Below are 23,765 nucleotides of genomic sequence, written 5' to 3' on the forward strand. Positions count from 1 at the left end.
AGATTTACCACTGAGTATTTCTGTCGAATCACTGTGATTTGATCTCTTCCCCTCACTAATAGGCAAACAAGATGTATGGAAGCCGGCCGATAGAATGAGCCTATCTACTCCTTAAGCAGTTTAGGTTTGCAAACCGGTAATTTGTTCGAGACACCGACACTAGGAAGGTTGTCATCCAAGACTGAAGAAGCGTCCTTCCCCTTTGGTTTATATCCAGAGTTTACCTTCTCCAAGACAGATGATCTGGGAAGATCTACTGGGTCTGTCAGCACTGAGAGGGTTCGCTCCGCGCCTGAGTTCTAATCCAGGTATTTCTACGACCAAGCGCGGTTAGTTTATATTACTAGGTTAGTGTGTAGAGGTATATATCTTCTTAATAGTTACACTCCTCAAAGTGGTTTAGGGAGATTGCTATTTCATTGTTTACTGAATAAAAGGGTGAGTAGATATCATGCAGTGTTAGCAAGTAAATTGTCAGAAGGCTTGTTAGAAAGGAGATAATGTGGTTTGAGGCTTTCCCTTTATATTTTTTTTATTTTATTTATGTTAGCATTGGTCTACGATAAGGTAACAGTATGAGTACGTATTAAGAATTGAACTATGAGTTGTGCCCAAACTATATTTTAGATGACAGGAGAGTTGCTTTTGAGTGCAATATAGTACGTATAAAACAGTAAGTTTCGAGTCATGTATAAGTAGGTAAATAGATGTATGGGCAGGTTTTCAGTAGATGCGAATAAAGTTGAAGTTGTGGGTATAAAGTGTGTTTCTATTATTGAGGGAAGATACTTGCAGCTTCAAGTAAGTGTCATGGACATTTAGCATAACAAGGAGTATCGGTTCCTTTTCGTATTAATCGTTGCAAAAATATCTACGAGACAGTTCTGTAATGCAGATCGCTTTGCTTCCGAGTACATACTTTGGCTGTTAAATACCTAACTGAATAGGAATGAAGTTTGATGCATGTCTACGAGGTGGAAATGCATAGATGTTTAATGATGACTAAGCAGTTAGCATGTGAGTGTTATGGGCTGGAAGTTAAAGATTCCACTACATATGCTGTGCAATATAGGAGTTAAGTGGCCGCTTGTGGGAAGTAGCAGATTCTTACCGTTCAAGAGACAGGGGTTATTTACTTACGAATCACAGTAGATCTCAATTAGGATTAGAGTTTCAGGTAAGGTTTAGTTTGAAGAATTTTTTTTTTTTTGCATGCAGGTTGCACAGAGGTAGTCGTCATGGAAGTAAAATTCATATTGGGATTTCGTAGCTAGCCGTTAAGTGTTTTTTTCCAGTTATAAGAAGAACAACTAATTCATGGTGGTTCGGAATTCCTATTCTGTATTTATAGAAGGCAGGCACAGAGCATTGCATTTACTCAGAAAAATAGCCCTAGTATTACAGATAAGATACTGTATATTTCAGTTACAAATATAATAAAAGTTGAATTATAAGCAATGTTCAGTGGTTTGGTATTGATATCATGGAGGCCACTTTATTAATACAAGCGAGCATATGGTAGCTGCAGATATTAAGTATACTACTTAATAAAGTTATGTCTTCTACAGTAGTAAAAAAAGCCGCGTGTTTTGGAGTTCAGATAATATGCAAATATAATTTGCGAAATGTTCAATTTCGTGGGAGACTTTTTTTTTCTCTCGGTTAATATAAGAAAAAGTATTGGTTAATAATAGTGTATTTGCCAAAAAGATTCAGGAAAGAGATAAATAAGAAAACAAGACAAATATTCACGATAAAATCAAAGCTGAATAATAGGGCCCCCCTTCCTGGTGTTTTGATGAAGTAACGTATCAAAAACACAGACTTTATAACAAAGACAACACACCCGGAATAGATGTCCAGAAAGGAGATCACAATGTGTGAGGGGGGCACTTATTAAATTTCCTAATTTTAAGTATTTTTTTTTTGGTTCTACCATGGCTGTCAATATTAAGTATCGTACTTATATAAAGTTCTTTTGTCATCTATATAAGCTTATATATAAGGAGTCCCCTCCCCCTACCACCTCGATGTGACATGGTAAAAACAAGAAAACATTTAGTCAGGAAATTGTTTTAAAATAAGTGAATTAAGAATGGTTAAGATGTGTCTGAGAAATAAAAATAGAATAAAACTAAATAGAATGATATGAGCACAAACGAAAAACAAGGGTTAGATTTGATTGACTTTATTTTTAAAAGTGCGCAAAAATATACTTAGCTAAAGTTGCATCTTCGAGGTGTGGGCCCCTTCAGCCAGCGTCCAAATGATGCTAAGAACTATCGGAGGTCATAGGAGTGGGGGGAGCTCACTTAACATTTGAGGTCGACCAGTACTGAAGAATACTAGTGTCATAATGTTTCATCTGGCACATACAAAAAACTGTATCTCATTGTTAGTTACAATTGTTTCAAGACTATTTGGACAAATTCAAACAATATGTCGTTTGAACATTTTCACAAGAACAGTCTTTCTTCAGATTTATTAAACACTAACACTTTTTCAATGAAACATTATGGAAAACAAACATTTCCTTTATGAGGAAAAGAAAACAAGCGAGATCACTTTACTTCTACCGCATCTTTTCCAAGTATTTTTAAACATGTATATGTCTACCTATTTTCGTATATTTATTTAAAAAATAATATCAATCTAAATATATTTTTAAAGATATATATATACCTATTTTTGTATCTTTATTTAATAAAAGCGCATTCCAAACTAAATATCGAAAGATGTTAAAACTAATTACCTATGTCCATTAAGTATGGTTCATTAATACCATATTTCTATTTCTTTAATAATATTTCTATATTGCTTTATTAAATTAACTTATTTTTGTTTTAACTATTTATTTTCTAATTTTTTAAACCGGACTAATAAACTAAGTTGAATCGTTACGACACTACATTAGATCTGTATCGGGAATTTGCTTTGTTTATATACATATATATATATATATATATATATATATATATATATATATATATATATATATATATATCTGTGTGTGTGTTTGTGATGCAATACCCAGTATAGGAACAAAGTAGAGGTATAAAGATATCAACATAATAACACACATATGTACGGTGCAGTAGAGAGATAAAGACATGGAACAGTAACCTAAACAAACATGGAGTAACCAAAGAATTAATAGATCAAAAAATGTGAGTAAATAATATGAGGAAGAAATGTGTATGCTTTCATATATATATATATATATATATATATATATATATATATATATATATATATATATATAAATATATATACATATATATATATACATATATATATACATATATATATATATATATATATATATATATATATATATATATATATTACACTCTAGAATTCCTCAGGCTTATGCGCATAAGTCTGAGGCGTCCTAGAGTGGATGAAACGCGGAATATTCAGTGTAGCTTAATCGCCATATATATTTTTTAAATTACTAACTAGCTCTACCTACGTATTGAGCACTTTTGAAGTAAATACTTAAAGTTTACGCATAAATCTATTCTTTTGTATATTAATTTTATGTGAGTAAATTAAGTAGTTATATATATATATATATATATATATATATATAAATGTTTTTTCGTTTGTTTGTATTGATATTCATATAAGAAAACACTCTTTCCTATTTATTTAAAAAGAAAATACCATTTTATGATAAGTGGGCCACGTAATTGAATTCATCTGCAAGATCGAGCTAATTTGATATTCTTTTACACATTCATTTTAATTAATTCGCTATTAGTTGTTTCGGTTTTCTCATGGGGTGATCATCAAGAGTTAACTATTGCGTGTAATTATATTCATGCAGATATTCTACATGATTTATACTTGCATAAGAATTGCGTAAAATCTTTACAGTAAACAAAAAATTGTTTCCATATATATTTATGTATACGTATATATTTTTGTTTAATCTATTAGTCTATCTAGCTATTTATCTATCTATCTATATATATATATATATATATATATATATATATATATAAAAGAGATCGTGCCTGTATATCTGTGTGTCTGTGTGGCTGTGTATCTGTGTATCTTTGTGTCTGTATACATTTCACTACGCAGTAACTCTTTTAGGCTACAGACTCTTAATTTGACACACGTGGTACTGAGACTTGGGAGCATCTATGTGATCAGTTTGTAGCCAGAAATTTGGCGATTAGGGGGTGAAAGTTCAACGATTTAACCTTTGAGAACTCTACCTAACTCCTCAGGCAATTTTTGGTTCACGCACTTGAAATTTTAGATATATTTTCCTTGGACATGGATCTAACTTAATAACTTGTTTTGAGCCCCGAATAATAAATGTTAATGATAGGGTTCAAAGTTTTAAAACATGACCTCTGCGGTCTCTTCCAAATTATTCAGACAATTTCTGGTCTAAACATTAGAAATTTTACATAAAGGAAATTTTACATAAAGATTTTTCATCAGTTTGGGTCGAAAATTTTTAGTTACCAATAGATAAATGTATGTATGTATGTATGTATGTCTGTTTGCATGTCTGCCTTAAACTTTCAATAGAGTCAACGGATTTTACCAACATCAGCATCGTCTAATAGTTCGACCTTTCATACGACAAATATCGAAAAATTGGCTAAAGGTATTAATATCTTCCCCTTCAACTAGTTACTTTTTTAGGGGGGTGTCATTATTTTCGCCGATATTTTTAAAGTTATCCTCTCCTTTAGATTCTCTAGCCTTAATTTTAAAAATGTATCTTCCGGTTTGGCGATGGCCGTAACAGCATAAACGTTAGGTTTTACCCCGTTCTGTTACTCCTTTGCGGTAGGGGTTCGAGCCTGCCTTTCTACTACCACTTTCTTGGGGGGCTTAACAGTCGCATCCAAACACCCGGCCAACGCCTGGCCGAAATGCTAGTATATATATATATATATATATGTATATATATATATATATATATATATATATAAGTGAAAGTGTCTTTGTGTGTCTGTGTACATTTCCCTACGCAATAACTCTGTCAATTTTTAGTCTACAGACTCTAAATTAGATATAGATTGATTTGGTACTGAGATTTAAGAAAATCGATGCCATAGGTGTTTGGCCAGAAATTTGGAAATCAAGGGGTCAAATTTAAACGATTTGACCTTTGAGATCTGTAACATACCCCTCCTAAAATTTTGAGTCTAGGCACTTGAAATTTTCGATATAGGAACCTTGGACATAAATCTAACTTAATTACTTTATTTGAGGCTAAAACAGTAAATTTTCAGGGGTAATAACAGGGCTCAAATTTAAAAAAAAATGACCGCTTTATTTTTTGCTCAACATACACTTCAAAATAATCGGGCAACGCCGGGGACCCATGCTAGTATATATATTTCTTTTTCATTTCGTAATATGCTAGCAAATGTACCCGTCGTTGACTGGGTCCAAAAACAGCCTACAGAAAATGAATAGGAAGGGTTGTAAATTTTGGTAAAATTCGAGGGGTTGCAAAACCAAAGAAAAATATGATGAAAGTAAAAATAAAATAGATAAACCCTATAATTTATTTTACCATACCTGTTCACACTGAAACACGTTTCACAATATTCTGTTGATCTATATTAAAAATAACCGTGTGATATATTTACATTCTATGGAGGTCATGCGCAAACGAACACCCCATAATTCTATTACACCATATTTCTTCAAACTGAAACATAATTATCAAAGTATACTTACGCAGACAGATATGAAAAGTCTTTATTAAAGATTATGCCTATTTCCATTTTATGGACGCCAGGCGCGAACGCAGACTCCACAATTTTATTATACCATCCCTATTTAATTTAAAACATACCTATCAAGGTATTCTTATGTACATCTATATCAAAACACTTGAACACGTTTTTTTTTTAATTTTTATTCTTTTAATTTCCATACTTTGTGGACTAGGCGCGAACGCAGACCCCACAATTTTAATCAACGACCGTTCTGCCAGATCAAACATACCCATTCATGTGTCTCGATACATCTTCTATCATTATATGTAATCAGTTTTTTTTTTTTACAATAGTCAACCATATAGAAGCCTATTCGTGACCAGGCACACACATCCACATATTCAGCTTTATATTATAATATATATATATATATATATATATATATATATATATATATATATATATATATATATATATATATATATATACAGTTGATTCAAAACCAAGTAAAATGCCGAAAAGTAAAAATGAAAGGAGTATAAAATACGTTTTTTTTAATGTTATAGTTAATTCACGCATTTATCAGGAGACAACTTTTGTTGGCACTCTATCTGTCAAGTATCCATTGTTTACGTTCCGTCGCTGATGATCCTGTCGAAGAGGGGCTGCGGCAGATAAAAAAAGGGTACGAGTACTTTAATCATACATTCTTTTTTACATGGCGGTCACCACTTATCAAGGCCCGAAGGCCACTCAGGGATAAGGTTTAAAATAAGAATCATATATTATTATTATTATTAGTAGTAGTTGTAGTAGTAGTAGTAGTAGTAGTAGTAGTAGTAGTAGTAGTAGTAGTAGTATTGACTAAATCTAGAATATATCAATCGTAATTCAGTCTTATACATTTGTCCAAGGTTACTAGATAGCCTGTTTGGAAGCTCAAGTTCAGATATTTGTTTTTTTGAAACAGTTTTGTTGTAAAAAATCGTAATTGACTTGTTATCAAAGCGTAAAGTATGGATTAACAAATATGAATAGGCAGCATTTTACACAAATTTATTGATTTAGCTCTTAGCATATATGGTCTTAATATCTTTGTTTCCAAATTATATATATAAATAGATTAAGCAAACTTTATTACTTAATAATTGACGAGGAGTATTATTTTCCCACTTCTCTTTTAAATTTAATTTTTTTTTAAATATTTTATTTTAAAACATTTTTTGTTTTCACAGTCAAATTTCGAAAACGAAAATGTAGTAATTATTCATGTTTAGTATTGTTTATTTATTAAATAGGTAACTCGAATATAACACTTATAACATCTAATATAACATCTAATATTGTTATTCCTAGAAATAAAAATATATATGAACGGCTAAAGGACTATTTTGTTAATTAAATTATATAAAATCAATATAATATTAAAATTACCTAATGAACGCTCAACTGTTTCTTCTAACGTATACAGAATTTTTAAGCACACACAATATATATATATATATATATATATATATATATATATATAAATACTTCAGGATAAAATTAACCAACAATTAGCTGGTATGGAAATATGTTATTATAATGTTTACAAGATATTACTGGAAATAATATTCTATAAGTTCCATCCCACTTTAATAACAATTGTTCGATATACAAGATAGATCAAATAAATTCAATTTTAGTCATTCAACAAATTTAAAAAAAAAATTACATGAAATGTTTGAGTATCAGCTCAAACATTTTTATTATTCTCTGTAAGACAAAGGATGCATTAGACATATTTTAACTCCTTATCCTATAGGATTTCGATGTCTACCATCTCTTCAGATGAGAAAATATCAGCAAATTGTTATATTGTTTACACCTTATTTGATAACATCAGTGAGACATAAAAAAAATCGCATTTAAAAATTGATAGAGTAATTAAAAGTCATAGACTGAGAGGAAGTTATAGAAAAGGATATAAATTTTACATCTAAATTGCATGGTAAAATCTGCAGTTTATTTCGGGGTTTACCATACATTTTATTCCCAGCTCGCAACAGGTGTTTGGTTAGTCTCCGTGATATGCGATTATACAGCGAAAACGTATGTATCTGGTTTACTATATATATATATATATATATATATATATATATATATATATGCCTTTATATATAAATATTTGTGTGCGTTTGTACGTATCTATGTTTACATCTGCGTATATTTCTACTTGCACATGTTCCTATTAGGCAACACGGTACAATATTAGGTTGAATGTTATAGAAATGAATAGCTGTAATCATTAAGAGTCAGATCACGTACACAATTATGTTGTCTAGCCGGAACGCCCACATTCCTTCATTGATGTGTTTGTCTGTATTTAGTAGAACAATGGCATCATTTTCTTATATTGATCTAACAAATGCATATGAACGCGACTGGAATTTATTTCAAGAACAATGATAAAGTTGTTCCGTCTGTCTGTTCGCATTTCCTGTGAAGAAGACTGTCTTAGTCTCGCAAATTATGTAGGCACAGTACAACACATTCTCAAAAAAGACGATTTTATAATTTAATAAAATCATGGTGACCGACATAAGTATCAATGTGTCATACGTTGTGAGTCATATGCTGTGTAACATTAAGAAAGAAATAGCGACAGCTAAGAGAGGATTTACTTAAACCACTAAAAAACGCATCGAAGCACAAAAATAAGGACTTCGAGATTTCTGGAAAATCTCCAACAGTGTAGTAAATAAAGAACAATTAAATTCCCCAACTAATCAACAATCACGAGGTTGTTTGCTCAGCAACGAGAAGGCTAACATGCTTGCCAGTCGGTTTGCCTCAAACTCCACATTGGACTCTTCCAATCATCCCTACCTGGCTTTCCTTTGAGCCCAGACGCCAGGCTAGACGATCTAAAAATCACCCCTGCTCATGTGCATGCTATCATAAAAAACCTTGACACTTCAAAAGCATGTGGACCCCATCTCATCCTAGCTGCCCTATGAAAAAGGGCTCAGTCGAAGTAGCTCCAGTTCTCCCCAGACTCTACAAGAAATGCCTTAATGAATCTTGCTTACCTGCCTGCTCGAAAACTGTTTCTGTGGTACCAGTATTCAAGAATTCTGGCGAAAGATCTGACCCATCAAATTATCGCCCTATTAACCTCCTCCCCGTTTTCGACAAAATATTAGAGACCATAATATACCATGCTCTAGTCAATCACCTTGCAGCTGCTAAACCTATGACTGACGAACAATATGGATTTAGAAAAGCCCGTTCAACAGCAGACATCCTAACTTTAATCGCTGAACGTATATACCATTCACTGAACAAAGCGGGGGAGGGCAAAGCGGTAGTTCTATATATATGATAGGCCTTTGAGAGGGCATGGCATGATCGTCTCCTCAGGAAAATTAGATCATACGGCATCACTGGTATAATACTTTATATAATTAAATCCTTCTTAGATTAGAGAAAAATCCATGTTGTCCTCGACGGTGGTACATCTAAACAATATGATATAAATGTGGGAGTGCCTCTATTTTTCCTGATATTTATTAATGACCTCCACGACAAAATTGCCTCTGAGATAGGTATATATGCTGAGGACACCACACTCTATAACAGGAAAGACAGGAAAACAAATGAACACATATCTAAAGAAATGGCAAAAACCCTAGAGGATGGCCTCCAATCGGTAGTGGAATGGGGGAAATAGATGGTCACATTCAATATTGCCAAGACTAAAATCGTTGCCTTCAATAATACAAGAACCCTTCTCTGGCCCCAATAATAATGGCCAATGACTCTTTATCTGAGAGTGCATCTTTCAAACTCCTTGGTCTAACGTTCAGAGCAAACATGAGTTGGAGCAAATACATTGAAAGCATTGGCAGGGCCGCTGCGAAGAAGGTAGGCTCTCTCTACCGTGCTAGAAAACTACTAACACTCGAAAGTATCCTGCACCTCTACAAGGCCACCATTCGCCCTTGTATGGGGTATTGCTGTCATGTTTGGGCTGGTGCAGCTGCTACTAGTCTCTCACTCCTAGCCAAGTTTCAATAGGCATTTGCCAATCTGATAAATCCTGAACTGGCATCTAAGCTTTAGCCTCTGTCCCATCGACGAAATATTGCATCCCACTTCCTGTTCTACAAGTATTTAATGGTGAATTTTCTGGCGAACTGCAGACACTTGTGCGCCCACGACGTAGACACAATTGACGAACCCGACAGGCAGCTAAATCCCATCCGCACACAGTAGAGATCCCTAGATGTAAAAGGTCTTTCTAGTCCAGGTGTTTCTTCCTCAGAACCGCTAAATACTGGAGTTCCATTCCAGGTTCCTCCTTCCCCAACTGTGCTGACATGCAGAATTTCAAATGTAATGTGAATCGGCATCTTGCTGCCCAAACCCCTACATAGTACCCCAGTAGTTGCTGCCCCTTATAGTACTCCCCTACAACAAAGTGGGGATTCCCCTTGTTTGTGGTGAAAATTTAATAATAAAAAAATGAACCTTATATGATTTTGCACATTATTTTGTACAACGAATAGCTTACCGATGCTATAAAAGACAAAATCATCCTCGTAGCAATTGATAGAAATGTTCTTATTAACATTATTTCGATATAAATAACATTAGTAAAACCATATACTACAATTATATTGTGAAGTTTAGAACGGCACATGTATAAATAGCATATTGACTAGCTTAATAAATGTATTTGGTAAGATCTTATATGTAACAGATTTATTCAAATACATCGAAAACAATACAACTCCAATATGTCCTAATGTAATGATTAATGCAAGAAGAATATAAATGTTTTAGCTATATAGAGGAAACTAACTTAATCCATTTCTTATATAAACATGATTAGTGATTCCAGATGAATTTCGTCTCAAGTTCTTTCACAGACTCGAACTTAATCGGCATAAAAACACTATCGCACAATCAATATTTACACGTCATCGCTCCATATTTCCAGCTTTGTTGTGGCAAGAATTAGCATCATTCATTATTCAAAAAAGTTGTCGTTAATCAACTGTTGGGTTTGTTTTCTATGACATATGCTACTTGTGTCTTCAAGAATCCGAAACTATTCAAATCATTGACATTTGAAGAGTAACATGTTATCAGAGTAAATCAAAGTTGTTGAGGGTTTTATAATTTTGTTCGAATGTATCTGTGTCTAATAATTATTATCTATTTTATCGGTTATTTTAAATGATAGGTTAGCATTTCCGATTAATATTGTTGTCTAAGTGAATTGTTTGTATCTGCGTCAAGCTAACCTATGCCATATTTATCTTGTTGCTTTTTATTGTGGTTATCTACCGGCTGCCACACTAATATTAAGGGAAACATTTGTATCTTTCACTAAAGAACATAAAGCTATATAAAGGGAAACGTACTATAAGACCAAACATGCGTTGTTATAATTGCAGGAAATATTGTAGTTTGTGGATATTTTTCTAGAGAAGTATTTCAAATAATATCAACATGTATTGTATTTTTGCAAAGACTTAAATGACCGATATTACTTATGAGTAACAACCGTGGGGGGGAGGACAGTTTTATTTCGGAGAAATACGTGCATAAGCATGTTAGGGAGAGCGAACAAAGAACACAATAAGACAATCTCAGGAAAAAAAAGATTAAACCTATTATCTACCTTACTGTGCATATTGAATACTAGTAGTGACCAAATTCACGCATCATATTGTGAATATATTGCAGTTGAATCCACATAAAAGCAATCGTAAAGCCTTACACGTGACAAAATAATCATTATATAAGGATGTGTGTAGGAGTTTCAAATCTGAAACAAAACTTCTTGAAGAAGACAAACGCTAACTTTCAAATATGTACGTCATCCGGTTCTTATTTGATATAAAATGCGAATGAGGCACGATGCGTTTTTAAGATAGCGACGCTGGTCTTGTGGTTAATGACACGGGTGGTCACGTTTGAATCAATTCGTTACACAAAAATTACTTTAACTTAAGATGTGGGTAACATTCTCATGTAACTCCGTAAGTAGCTAATATTATTCTAGAAAACAGATCTTACTAGAGAAATATCAGGATAATTAATGCAACAATAAAATCTTTGGATCCATATGATATCTTAACAACTAGTTTAAACATAACATATGTTGTCCAATTTTAGCATGACAATAAACAAATATAGAAAGTTCATAATTAAAAAATACGCGAATTTTTTTAAAAATGTAACCTATCTTAATAAGTACATTTTATGTGGTAGGTAAACATATTTTTACATATATTCAGTGATTATATGTACATCAATTTCTTTCAATCGCATTGATTTTATATTGTGAGTTGATTATCATACATCACATTTCTATCACAAGTTGTAGTGAAAATTATACCCATTGCGGACGGAATATTTATAGGAACTGAAAAGTATTAGCATTAACAAATAATAACTTTCTCTGTTTAAAATAGGCCCAAACTCTATTAGCATGCGCGTGTTTGGAGTGAATACAGTCAACGTAAAATGAGTGTAAGCCACCTATTAATTACCAATTGACTTTTCTGATCTTGCTGTCTTTAAATGAAATGTTTCTAGGCTTATCTCCGTTTTCCAATTCAGGTCTGTTGTGAAATAAGTGGACCATATAATCGGTCGGTTACCGCGTTTATCAAACACATGGGAAACAAAACACTATTTTTATGTTTTAGCTTATCAGTTTTATGATTATTTAGATGACATAAAAATCAGTCGAACGAATAATAAAATAAGTGAACTGATTGCCACTTTGAGCTGAGGCCTATACAGATAAAGCAAAAATGTGTGTAAAATAATCGCAATCTTCAATAATTATACTCACCGCAACAGTCTGTGTATTTATAACTCTTATCCCCTTTTTGTAAGTAATGTATCGGAATAAGATATATCTTACGTGCGTACATTTTTTTGTATACACAAAAAAGTCATGTTTTGTTGAAGCGTTGGGTAATTCATTGATTATATGAACTAATATGTATAATGAACAATACATTTATTTACGGAGCACAATCAAAACCGAGTAATATAATATATATATACATTGTCACATACATCGTGGGTATCTAGTATAAATTAAAAATTAAATACTTGATGCGTGTTCGGATATTAAAAAATATATATACGCGACGATAAATAAAGGAAGAGGAACATTAAGGTTAATGAACATGCCTGAAGTAAATAGGACCCCCACATATATATATATATATATATATATGTGTATATATATATATGTGTGTGTGTGTATATATATATATATATATATATATATATATATATATATATATATATACACTTGTGCCCGATATTATTCATACCCCTCGGATCTTTGAGATTTCTATAAGAATATTGCTCAAACCAGAAGGTAGACAATATTAAAGGGATTTCAAACAATAAATCAAGCATAAGCATTTAATTTAAACTCAACAAATAAATAAATTATGCAAGTTTGAATCATTATACAAAGAAAAACAATAATGGCACTAGTTCAAAATTATTCATACCTCTCTTACTAATAGTCAATAGCATGCCCTTTATTCTTAATAACTGCCTGTAACCGTTTTGGATATTTATCAACAAGGTTTTTACAAGCATCAACACTGATTTTTGACCATTCTTCAATGCAGTAGTTCTCCAAATCCCTCAAATTTCTAGGTTTCCGCTTTTTAACCTCAGTTTTAAATATGTGCCAGAGGTTTTCGATAGGGTTCAGGTCGGGACTCTGACTAGGCCATTCCAAAACATTAATTTGATTATCCTCAAACCATTTCTTGACTATTTTGGCAGTATGTTTTGGATCATTATCCTGTTGAAGGACCCAGTTTGGTCCTAAATGGAGCTTCTCCGCATCCTGTCTAATGTTTTTCTGGAGTATCTCCAAATATTGCTCCTTCTTCATGGTTCCATCTATCTTGACCAAACTACCTGGACCACTAGCCGAAAAGGAACCCCAAAACATTAGGCTACCATCACCATGTTTCACCGTGGGTATGGTGTTCTTTGGGTTGTAAGCTTCTCCTTTCTTCCTCCAAACGTAAGAAGCATCCATATGGCCAAACAATTCAATTTTTGTTTCGTCAGTCCACAAAATACTTGAGAAAACGGACTCTGGAGAGTTCACATGGGTCCTAGCAAACTTTAGACGTGCTGCAAGGTGTTTTCCGGTGTGCAATTGAGTCCTTCTTGGTCTTCTTCCTTTCAGACCATTTTCATGCAGAGTCCTTTGCAATGTTTTCCTTGATATTTTTATGCCAGAAGACTCCAGATTTTCTAAAATGTCCTTAGTAGTGGTGGTTGAATTTGCATTAACACTTCTTACAATATTCCTGGTGGCTCTAGCAGACAGTTTCCTTTTCCTTCCTCTACCAATCAAGTTGTTTGTTGTGTGGTGGCTCTGGAATTTTTTGATGATGCTCTGTACTGTTGCTGTAGGGACCTCAAATTTCTTGGAAATTGACTTGTAACCTAAACCATCCTTATGTGAATTCACAATTTTAGTCCTAAGTTCATTACTAAGCTCTTTTTTCTTCCCCATTCTAATAATTTTTATTCTTTTATTGGTTTTCAGTTGATATCATTTTAATTTCTGAAAAATGCAAAAAACGAAATGAAATTAATCAAAGGTTGTATAAAAGCATTCAAAATAAGAATCAAACAGGAAACAAACAGTCAGAAACTCGATTAATACTGAAAAAATAAGGGGGTATGATTATTTTTGAACATTGCAGATTTTATAAATAGCTGTATATTTCTTTTATTACAAGTATCCCGAGATTTTAAAATGACGAAATGATCAGAAGAGGTTTATTAAGAATATGTATCAATATGGACGTAAACAATAAATTCTTACAAAGTTACACCTAATAAACTCAATTTTCAAGGGGGAGTATGAATACTATCGGGCACAAGTGTATATATATATATATATATATATATATATATATATATATATATATATATATATATATATATATATATATATATGCACCGTAGTTTGAGTAATTACGCCAATCTGGGGTAATTGCTCCAACTAGCTAAAAGTGCTCTTTTGGCAACCACACATATAAAAGCCCATTTTTATTTAGCGCGATTACCTTCGGATTAGGCGCAATTACCCAAAGTACGGTATATATATATATATATATATATATATATATATATATATATATATATATATATATATATATATGCGCATATTCGAAACCATCAAATTATACACCTACTAGTAAATCTTTATACATTAACCATATAGCTTAACTCATATGAAATACAGTTGGCAGTGTATGTCTCTGTGTGAGTTTTTTTCTTGATGTACTATGAAGCAACTGTTGTCATTAATAAAAATGTCATACAGATACATTATATGTCGCTGCGAGTGTACTTTGAAGGGTTGCTTTATATGAAGGCAACATTTAAGTATTTCCAGCCATTGTTTCTGTCTTTTGAGTTCTTTTACGTGACAGGCATATACTCCTATCTCATATCTTTGAAGTCGGCTTTAAAGTTAACACCAAAGTGTACTTGGATGTTATGAAAATGTTGGTAATTTTCTGCTGCAATCAGATAGCTGCTAGCAGAACCTGGATGTGTCACTAGGATTGGCGCCAGCCCACAAATCTAAAAAGAACCATACTTTCCTACAGGATAAGTGCTAAAATGTTGTAGTCTTCTTTTACTACCATCTCTCCTCCCTCGGCCTGAATCCGCTGAAATATTCCGTTTGTTATATGTTCAGAACATCACCAACATCACCTCCCACAGCAGCAAATCCTGGATAATCGCTGCCATCCGCCGAGTATTCGCTGATGTCCTGCAAGGTATGCACCCAGTTCCAGATGCGTATTTAAGCGATGATAGATGACGAAATCGGCCACATTGAATAGATGTCAGCACTACTACATAAAAAAGTTACTTGAATTGATTTTCTCAATACAAATGTGAAATTAAGCTTTAATGGTGTTTTTTAGTGGCGACACTTTTTCTCGTTCCATCCCGTAGTTAATAAAAGGTGATATGGCATATAAATGAGTAAATAGATTAAGTACATATACAATGCTGTTTATGTTTTGCGACTATGTAAAATAAATAAAAATATTTGGGGTAAATAATCCTGATACATTGACATCCAAAAACACATTGCTTATTTGTAAACGCACCATGTGAATGTACAAGCGAAGGTGGGGGGGCGGCTTTTCCTGGTTGTAAAATACGCTAAAATATGATATTTTAATTTGGCCAGATTTTGTATATATTATTATGTGATCGTGATTTCAAATGTAAAGAAAAAAAAAAGGTTGTCATCAGCTACAATCGAAACCGAAAGCAATACTATAGCATTCAAAGCTGGGTACGTTACGACTGTATCAACATGACAACATATAAACTGAATAAAAATTAAATATTTAAAATAAATGAACAAAATATATGACTTATTTTTCAATTTTTACCCTTTTTGATCTCTTAAAACTCTATTAACAATGGAGATATCCACAAATGACGGTACATAAAAAATCCTATCATTTGAGGCGCCTCTCACCGCTCTGGGAGTCTTTGTTTCGGGAGATATAGATTTTGAAAATATGCAGAGAAAGAGAGATATAGATATTCTTATATTAGATTACGATATTAGATTGTAATCGATAAGTTCTCATTAAACATATTTTTTTAAACAAAGTGGAGAATAAAAGTATGATCTAGTGTTCATGTAACACAAATGCATTGACCGTCGAAAGTTAACGCATTTGCAGAAAGAATTATGTTGTAATAATGTTTTCATTGTTTAAAAAGTAAATTCATATTTATCGCATCGCTAGTATAGCGAATATTCTGCTCTGTGGCTTTTAACAGATTTGCCGATTTACTACGTGTTCGTACTTGGAGGGTATCCGAATCCGATTAATTATTGTAAGTATATCTAGAGAAACGACGGTTTTGTATAAAGTACGAGAAAATTGATCGTGAAAATTCACGTCTCAAATGAAGACCAGCACCACCTGCCGTTAATATTAATCCCTTTTATATCCGTAATAGAAGCAATAAGACTGTCAATGTTACCAGATTAACAGAGTTCTAGTGAAAATAAATGATGTGTCAGCATCAGTATTCGCCATACAACTGTCGTCCCTCTCGCTACATGCAAACATGTGTCACACGCGAAAACATCCATCAATAATCTTGTATATAATTATGTGATTTCAGAAATTTCCCTCTAGACTAAAGTACAAATAATTTGCAGCAGCTATGTCAGATATAAATTTATTACATCTAGCCGATTATTCACTATCTTATATTAATTCATAAAGGCTTTTCTGACATATTCAGTTAATTAAATAAAATTCTAGATTTCATCCCAGAAGCTACAACAGTACCATAGCGTAAAGATATAGAGGAATTAATCCCGAATTTGCCTTTTATTGTTAAACTTCCACCATCAAACTCAGTAAACACCGCGCTGTGATTATACACATCGTATGGATATTGTGAGTTCACCCTCCGTAACTGATACAGAAACAACCGTTAAATTCTCTTTCGCAGATTCAGAAAATTATAAATTTCCCCTTAAAATATTCCAGCTATTCACATTGGCTTAGATCAGACCGATATCTTACTCCAGATAAAAATTCTATAATTGTAAATGGACGAGTAAGAACTGAACTCCAATCTCTGGTCCCCCCTCGCCAATATTTCACGAAAAACACCCGTCTAGCTGAATCCACTGTGAAAAATTTCCCCCACTCTATATCTGTGCCTAAATCAAAACGCAGATTCCATGAACAAAGCTTCGTTCTTAGAACTGCACGCCTGTGGAACTCTGTTCCGTCTGCCTGCTTCCCTCCGGACTATAACTTGGTTGTCTTCAAGTCCAATGCTAACAAATTCCTAATGAACCGCCCCCTTAAGTAAACATTTCAGCAAATCTCCTCACTAACGTAATGTACTTGCAATAACCCTTATCCCCGAGTGGCTTCCGGGCCTTGATAAGTGGTGATCACTGTGTAAAAAAAAAAAGAGACTGGCGTATCTCTCCCCATATCTATTTCTCTGCCAAATTGTGTTTACCGAGGCAGAGAGATGCACATAGAGAGACAGATACAGACTTGGAGAAGTCGTCAGTGCGAGATATATATGTTTTGTTTACATTCGAACTGGCCGATACATATAGAGATACACAAAGAGTTACGTAGATAGGCTGAGATATAGACAGATATGTATAAATATATATATATATATATATATATATATATATATATATATATATATATATATAGCCAGAGAGAGATACAGAGGGATAAGATAGAGTCGAGCACGCTTACGAACAAGCTACCAGGTAAGAGAGGCGGGAAGAGAGGGGGAGAAAATGAGAGAGTCCAGCACGTTAACGATCGAGCAAAGCATCGAAAGAACAAAACATCGAATCGGTTAGGAGCATATGAGACGACACCATACAATGCGTTTCTTATATTAATTTATTTTATTGTGGACTATTATTCTCATCTTTATTGGTTGTTGTTTCACGACGTTTCGGCCAACTATTCTTCTTTCCTTCGTCACGGATAGGAACTTCGAATCTCCTTACTGCATTCTCAGCAATTTTCAGTTTTTGTCGTCTCACCACGTTTTGGCCAAGTAAGCCTCTTACCTGCTTAGGGTAGGATTGAAGACAATGCTCATCATGAAGCGTCGAGATTCAACGTCTCTATCAACTGCGCAACGGGCCCCGCCTCTATCAACTGACTACTACATCTAATTTATTTTACCCTCGTTGAAATTCTGTTGTTTATACGACTGGGGCTACCTCAATATCCTTAATACACCACTTCTTGCAACCCGTTCCTGACAAATGGAGGTTGGGTGTATCCATTCCGATAGGCGTTCTTACCATGAGGAACTTGGGATTTCTTGGGCAGTAGCAGCAACAACAGCAACAACAACAACCGTATTTCACTTTTATCGAGGGAGGGCAATCTAACAGCGGGCAACGCCAGTTAGAGGGTACTCTTATCAGACAATAAAAAATATATTTTGTGCAATTCTTGTGTGATGTACCAATCACGCTTTCTTGTGCATTTGTTTCGTCTTGATACTTTAAATTTTGGATAAATAAGCTCCAATTATATTTGGGAAATAGTGACTACAACGAACGAGAATGTCTCCATGACGAGCAGACAATTTTGAGACATGAATATCGTACATGATTCTCAGAAGATCTATATTCCTGAAGATCACACAATCAAAGTCGCCCCAAATAAGCGACAGTATGCTTATAATAAACGTTAGAATACTAATATATATATATATATATATATATATATATATATATATATATATATATATATATATATATATTTATATAAGGTTCACCAATTATCAAGGCAGAAGGGCACTCAGGGATAAGGGTTATTGCGTGTACAGTAATCAATGAGATACTATTGTAGTAATCATTAGTATTGGGGGTTTTGATATAGTGTCTTACTTATAGTGGCGGTTTGTCAAGAATTTGTTTATCTTGGATTGAAGACGTCCAAGTTGTAATCTGGTGGGAAACAGGCAAGAGGCAGAGAGTCCGACTGGCGTGCAGTTCTAAGAAAAAAGCTTTGCTCATGGAATCGACGTTTGGATTTAGGCACAGATAAATAGTGGGGAATATTATTGACAGTAATTTCAGCCAGACGGGTGTTTCTCGTGAAAGATTAGCGACGGGGGAGGCGAAGCATTGGAGCTCAAACGAGCACCTGCCATGGAAATAAAGATAAAACAAAGACAGGCTGGCAACGTCTCTTCTGTGGGAGAGAGGTTGCAGTGAAGAGAAAAGGGCATCCCCCACTAAACCACGAAGTCTATATTGTACTCTGTCAAGGCAGGATAGGTTGTTTTTAGCAGCTCCTGGCCAGATGTGGCAGCAGAACCCCATCCTTGGACGTACTTGGCTTTTATACAGATAGAGAATTGCATCAGTATTAAGATATCTTCTGGAGCAGTAGAAGGATCCCACCATTTCCCCAGCGTACCTGGCAACAGATTTGATGTACGTATTTTATTTCAGATCAGGAGTAAAGGTCAAACCCAGAAGCTTATCAAAACATGGAGGCTCCCCAATACGAGAGCCATTCATTTCAATTCATGCCAGATGGGGATCAGAACGCTGATGATGTTAAGATAGAAGCTTCGTTTTGGATGCGTTAAAAGTGACCAGCCACTTCTTCCTCCATTTTACCACGCACTCAAGATCAGAGGAGAGAGAAATAGAGATAACTTTGTCATTTACGGCCTTTGATGTGTTGCCATAGATGGTCGTGTCATCAGCATAGATGTCACCGAATGATTTAAGCATGTGTTTTGGGAGATCATTGATGTAGATCAAGAAGAGAGTTGGGCCCAGGATTGACCCCTGAGGGACTCCAACATTAAAACTGTGGGCCTCTGATTTCTGCCCATCAACCACTACTCTTATGAACCTATCAGAGAGAACTGCTTTAATGATTGAGAAACCATTTCCAGTAATACCGTAGCTGGAAATCTTGTGGAGTAGGCCGAAATGCCATACCTTATCGAAGGCCTTCACTATGTCAGAGCAATTGCACTGGAAAGGAAAACTTTGTCAAGAGATTCACTAATCCTATGTGATATAACCGTTAGCACATCTGCTATAGATCTTGCAGAGCGGAAACCATATTGCTTGTCACTAAGAAAGTTGTTTCTGTTGAAGTGGTTGACTACTTCTTTATTTAATATGGATTCCAACAACTTACTCATGACACACAGGAGACGTCTAGTGGGTACCCGTTTTGGGATAAAGTAAACATAATTGTTTCCGATACTCATCTAATTTTGACTTGGAAGTAATCATGAGGGCACGTTATGTTATGGTCCAAATTAGATTTATCTTACATTTTTAGGGCGCAATACATCCTAACGAGTGTACAAACCTGTAAATGTTGGTTTTGGGGTATATAGATGTATGGTAACTAGATAGCGTTTTTGTTACCAATACATCAAGGAAAGCTATGGACGAAGTGCACTCTCCCTCATAGGTGTAATTCACCGCGGGATGCATTCCATTGAGTAAGGAGTAAAAGGTGTTTGCTTCCGTTTAGTTATTAAGCATATCGGAAGTAGACTAATGGTTTTATGAGTCCAGATGGTAAGCACTTTTAATAGAAACCCACAACATTATTCGCCATGGCCGGTTTAAGTACTGAGCCCATGGCCACACCATCTTTTTTGCCGATGCATAATATTATTGAAACTAAATTCCACAGACGTCGTGGCAAATTTCATAAGTTCAATAAAGATGTTTTCAGGAATAGGATGAGGTAATATTCGGCCCCGATATAAAAAGATCTGCACAGATATCTATATTTTGCGAAACAGGGACACAAGTAAAATATGGCTAATGTCATAAGAGCACATAAATATATTAACAATCTTAGGCTTTTTAATAAAATCAGCAAAATAAAATGAATCTTTAAGACAATATTTACTATAATGTTTTAAAACAGTATGCAGACTCTCGAAGATCCATTTTGAGACCTTGTGTTGCGATGACCCTGCCATGGAGAGAATGGGCCTTAATGGGACATCCGCTTTATGTTTTTTTTTGGGGGGGGAGGGCGGATAGATCCAGAGGGTCTTATCTCACTAGCTACGTTCGTCGGAAGTACACCGTTTTTGACCAACTTGACCAGTTCCTTTTGAAATTTGATTTCAAGGAGGCGGTTGAATCATGAGTTGCGACAGGGCCCAATTTTTTTTAAATTTGTCTTTGTCATCCAGTATTACTGACATTTTGTCAACGTAATCATGATAATTTAGTATAACCACCCCTGGCCCTTTATCTGGTCTAGTAATGACTAATGGTGGGTCTTGTCGTAGGGTTTTAATAACTGCAAAATGCTTTATGGGTTATTTAAACTCAGAATGCGACACTATTGCACTGGCGTAACTGTGTGCAAGGACATTCAATTTTGCCTTCAGATCCTTAGTTTTGGGTTCAGAGACTGGTACAATCTATCCGCTTGGTCATTGAGGATTTAAAATTCCGAAAATACCCTTCCCGTAAAATACCGGCCAAAGGAACACAAAAATCTAACCCATAATCAAGTAAATAAATTCTGAAGGTGACAAGTCATGGGAAGATAAGTAAAGAACGTTACTGAGAAATGAGAAATTTGCAATAAAAATATGTTAAGCAGTTCTTGGATGTTATTTTGCTGTCAATGTGCGTGTTGTGTTCACTACGAGAACTTTATTACCATCTTCTCGAAATAACGTTCTACCCCACTTCGAACGCCATTAAGATTAAATGGAAGAATCCAACAACATGTACCAAGTAAAATTAGGAATGGACCCTACCGGGCAAAGGACGTTGTTACTAACACATACGGGTCCTCAATTACTGATCATTTACTTAAACACCCGTCTTGTGCAGCGAACTGTAGCACGGACTCTTTTTCTATTCTTAGTCACGCTCATTCACTATATGACCTTAAGATCTAGGAGACTATTCACGTTCGAGTTAGAAAACCTTCCCTGTGTTTAAAAGTCATAAATCTCTAGGGGATTGTAACATAATGCTGTTTTATTTAGTATTCCCACATTAATTTTTATCCCTGTAAATCGAATAAAACGCAATTTTAATCGCTTTTTCATTCTTTGTTTTAAAAATTCCCTCGATACCGCTTTGAGAAGCGAGGGTCGAAACCGGTCAGCTGGCTCACAATTTCTCTTTCTTCTTCTCAGGTATTCCCATCCCCCCCCTTTGCTTGGCGAGAAGATTAAAGGAATATATATATATATATATATATATATATATATATATATATATATATATATATATATATATATATATACCCAGATATGTATGTATATATATATAAATATATATATATATAAATATATATATATATGGGTATATATATATATATATATATGCATATATATATATATATACATATATATATACAAATTAACTTTTAATCATGAATCATAAAAGTCTTCCCTTCCTAATTGCAATATATATATATATATATATGTATATATATGTATTGTAATTATAAACGTAAGAATGCATTAAAGCTAACGCATACTAACCAATGTTGTAAAAATGCATTAAAGCTAATGCATACTAATTAATACAGTTTTTACAGATTTCAGAATCGTCAATATATATATTAATTTTATAAATAAAACATATTCCATTGTATTTGATTTCTATTGCGCATTAGAGATTTTCAACCCCATTTCAGAATGTAAATTTCCGAGAAATCTTTAGTATTTCTTTATATTTATATCTTGGTAAAGAATAAAACCAATATTATGAAGCCTGGGCTTCTTTTATATTATGATTGTAAAAGTATGAATTTCAATTTAAAATGGAAATTTTAGAAAAATATGTAAAATGAAAAATATGTAATCGGAATTTGTAAAATTCTTAATCAGACAACTGGTCTCCTCATGAGTGTGATTGTTAATCAAGATGAGAACAGTAGTCCGATGAATAGTTATACAAATAACACATACTCATCTCCAAAAATTCAGAAAAGTAATGTAATCTGATTGTTCGCCACAGCTTCATATATAAGCCTAATTTTAGTATGTTCTGCATTTCCATATAGAGTTATTATGGCACACTCTTATTTGTTTTATTTTCGTGATTAAGCAGGAGAAATAAATGTGTTAATATGTATATTAACTGATATATAGCAACAGCTTTAGCTTGATGTAGCATAATGGTGTGCATGGCCTTAACGTTTATTGTATAAATGATGAACTTGGTATTTATTTTGCTAGTCTTAATTTAAATGATATAAATGTATCAGCATTTCGTAAATGTATTTTGGCGAAATTGATCACGATAAAGAGTAAGATTTCTTATAAATCTTAGGTAATGTTCAGAGTGAGTATGTTTGTAGTATTCTGTGTATTATTTGCACTTATTTCTATATTATCATTTTTTTAAATGAGGTTAGTGGTTGTAAAAATTCGTACTAGCTTTATAGGAGCTGGGTTCATTAAATAAAAAATATCGCATGTTGGAGGTAA

The sequence above is a fragment of the Euprymna scolopes genome, chromosome 5 (genome assembly GCF_053919585.1).
Source record: "Euprymna scolopes isolate OS-2025 chromosome 5, ASM5391958v1, whole genome shotgun sequence".
Classification (NCBI taxonomy): Eukaryota; Metazoa; Mollusca; class Cephalopoda; order Sepiida; family Sepiolidae; genus Euprymna; species Euprymna scolopes.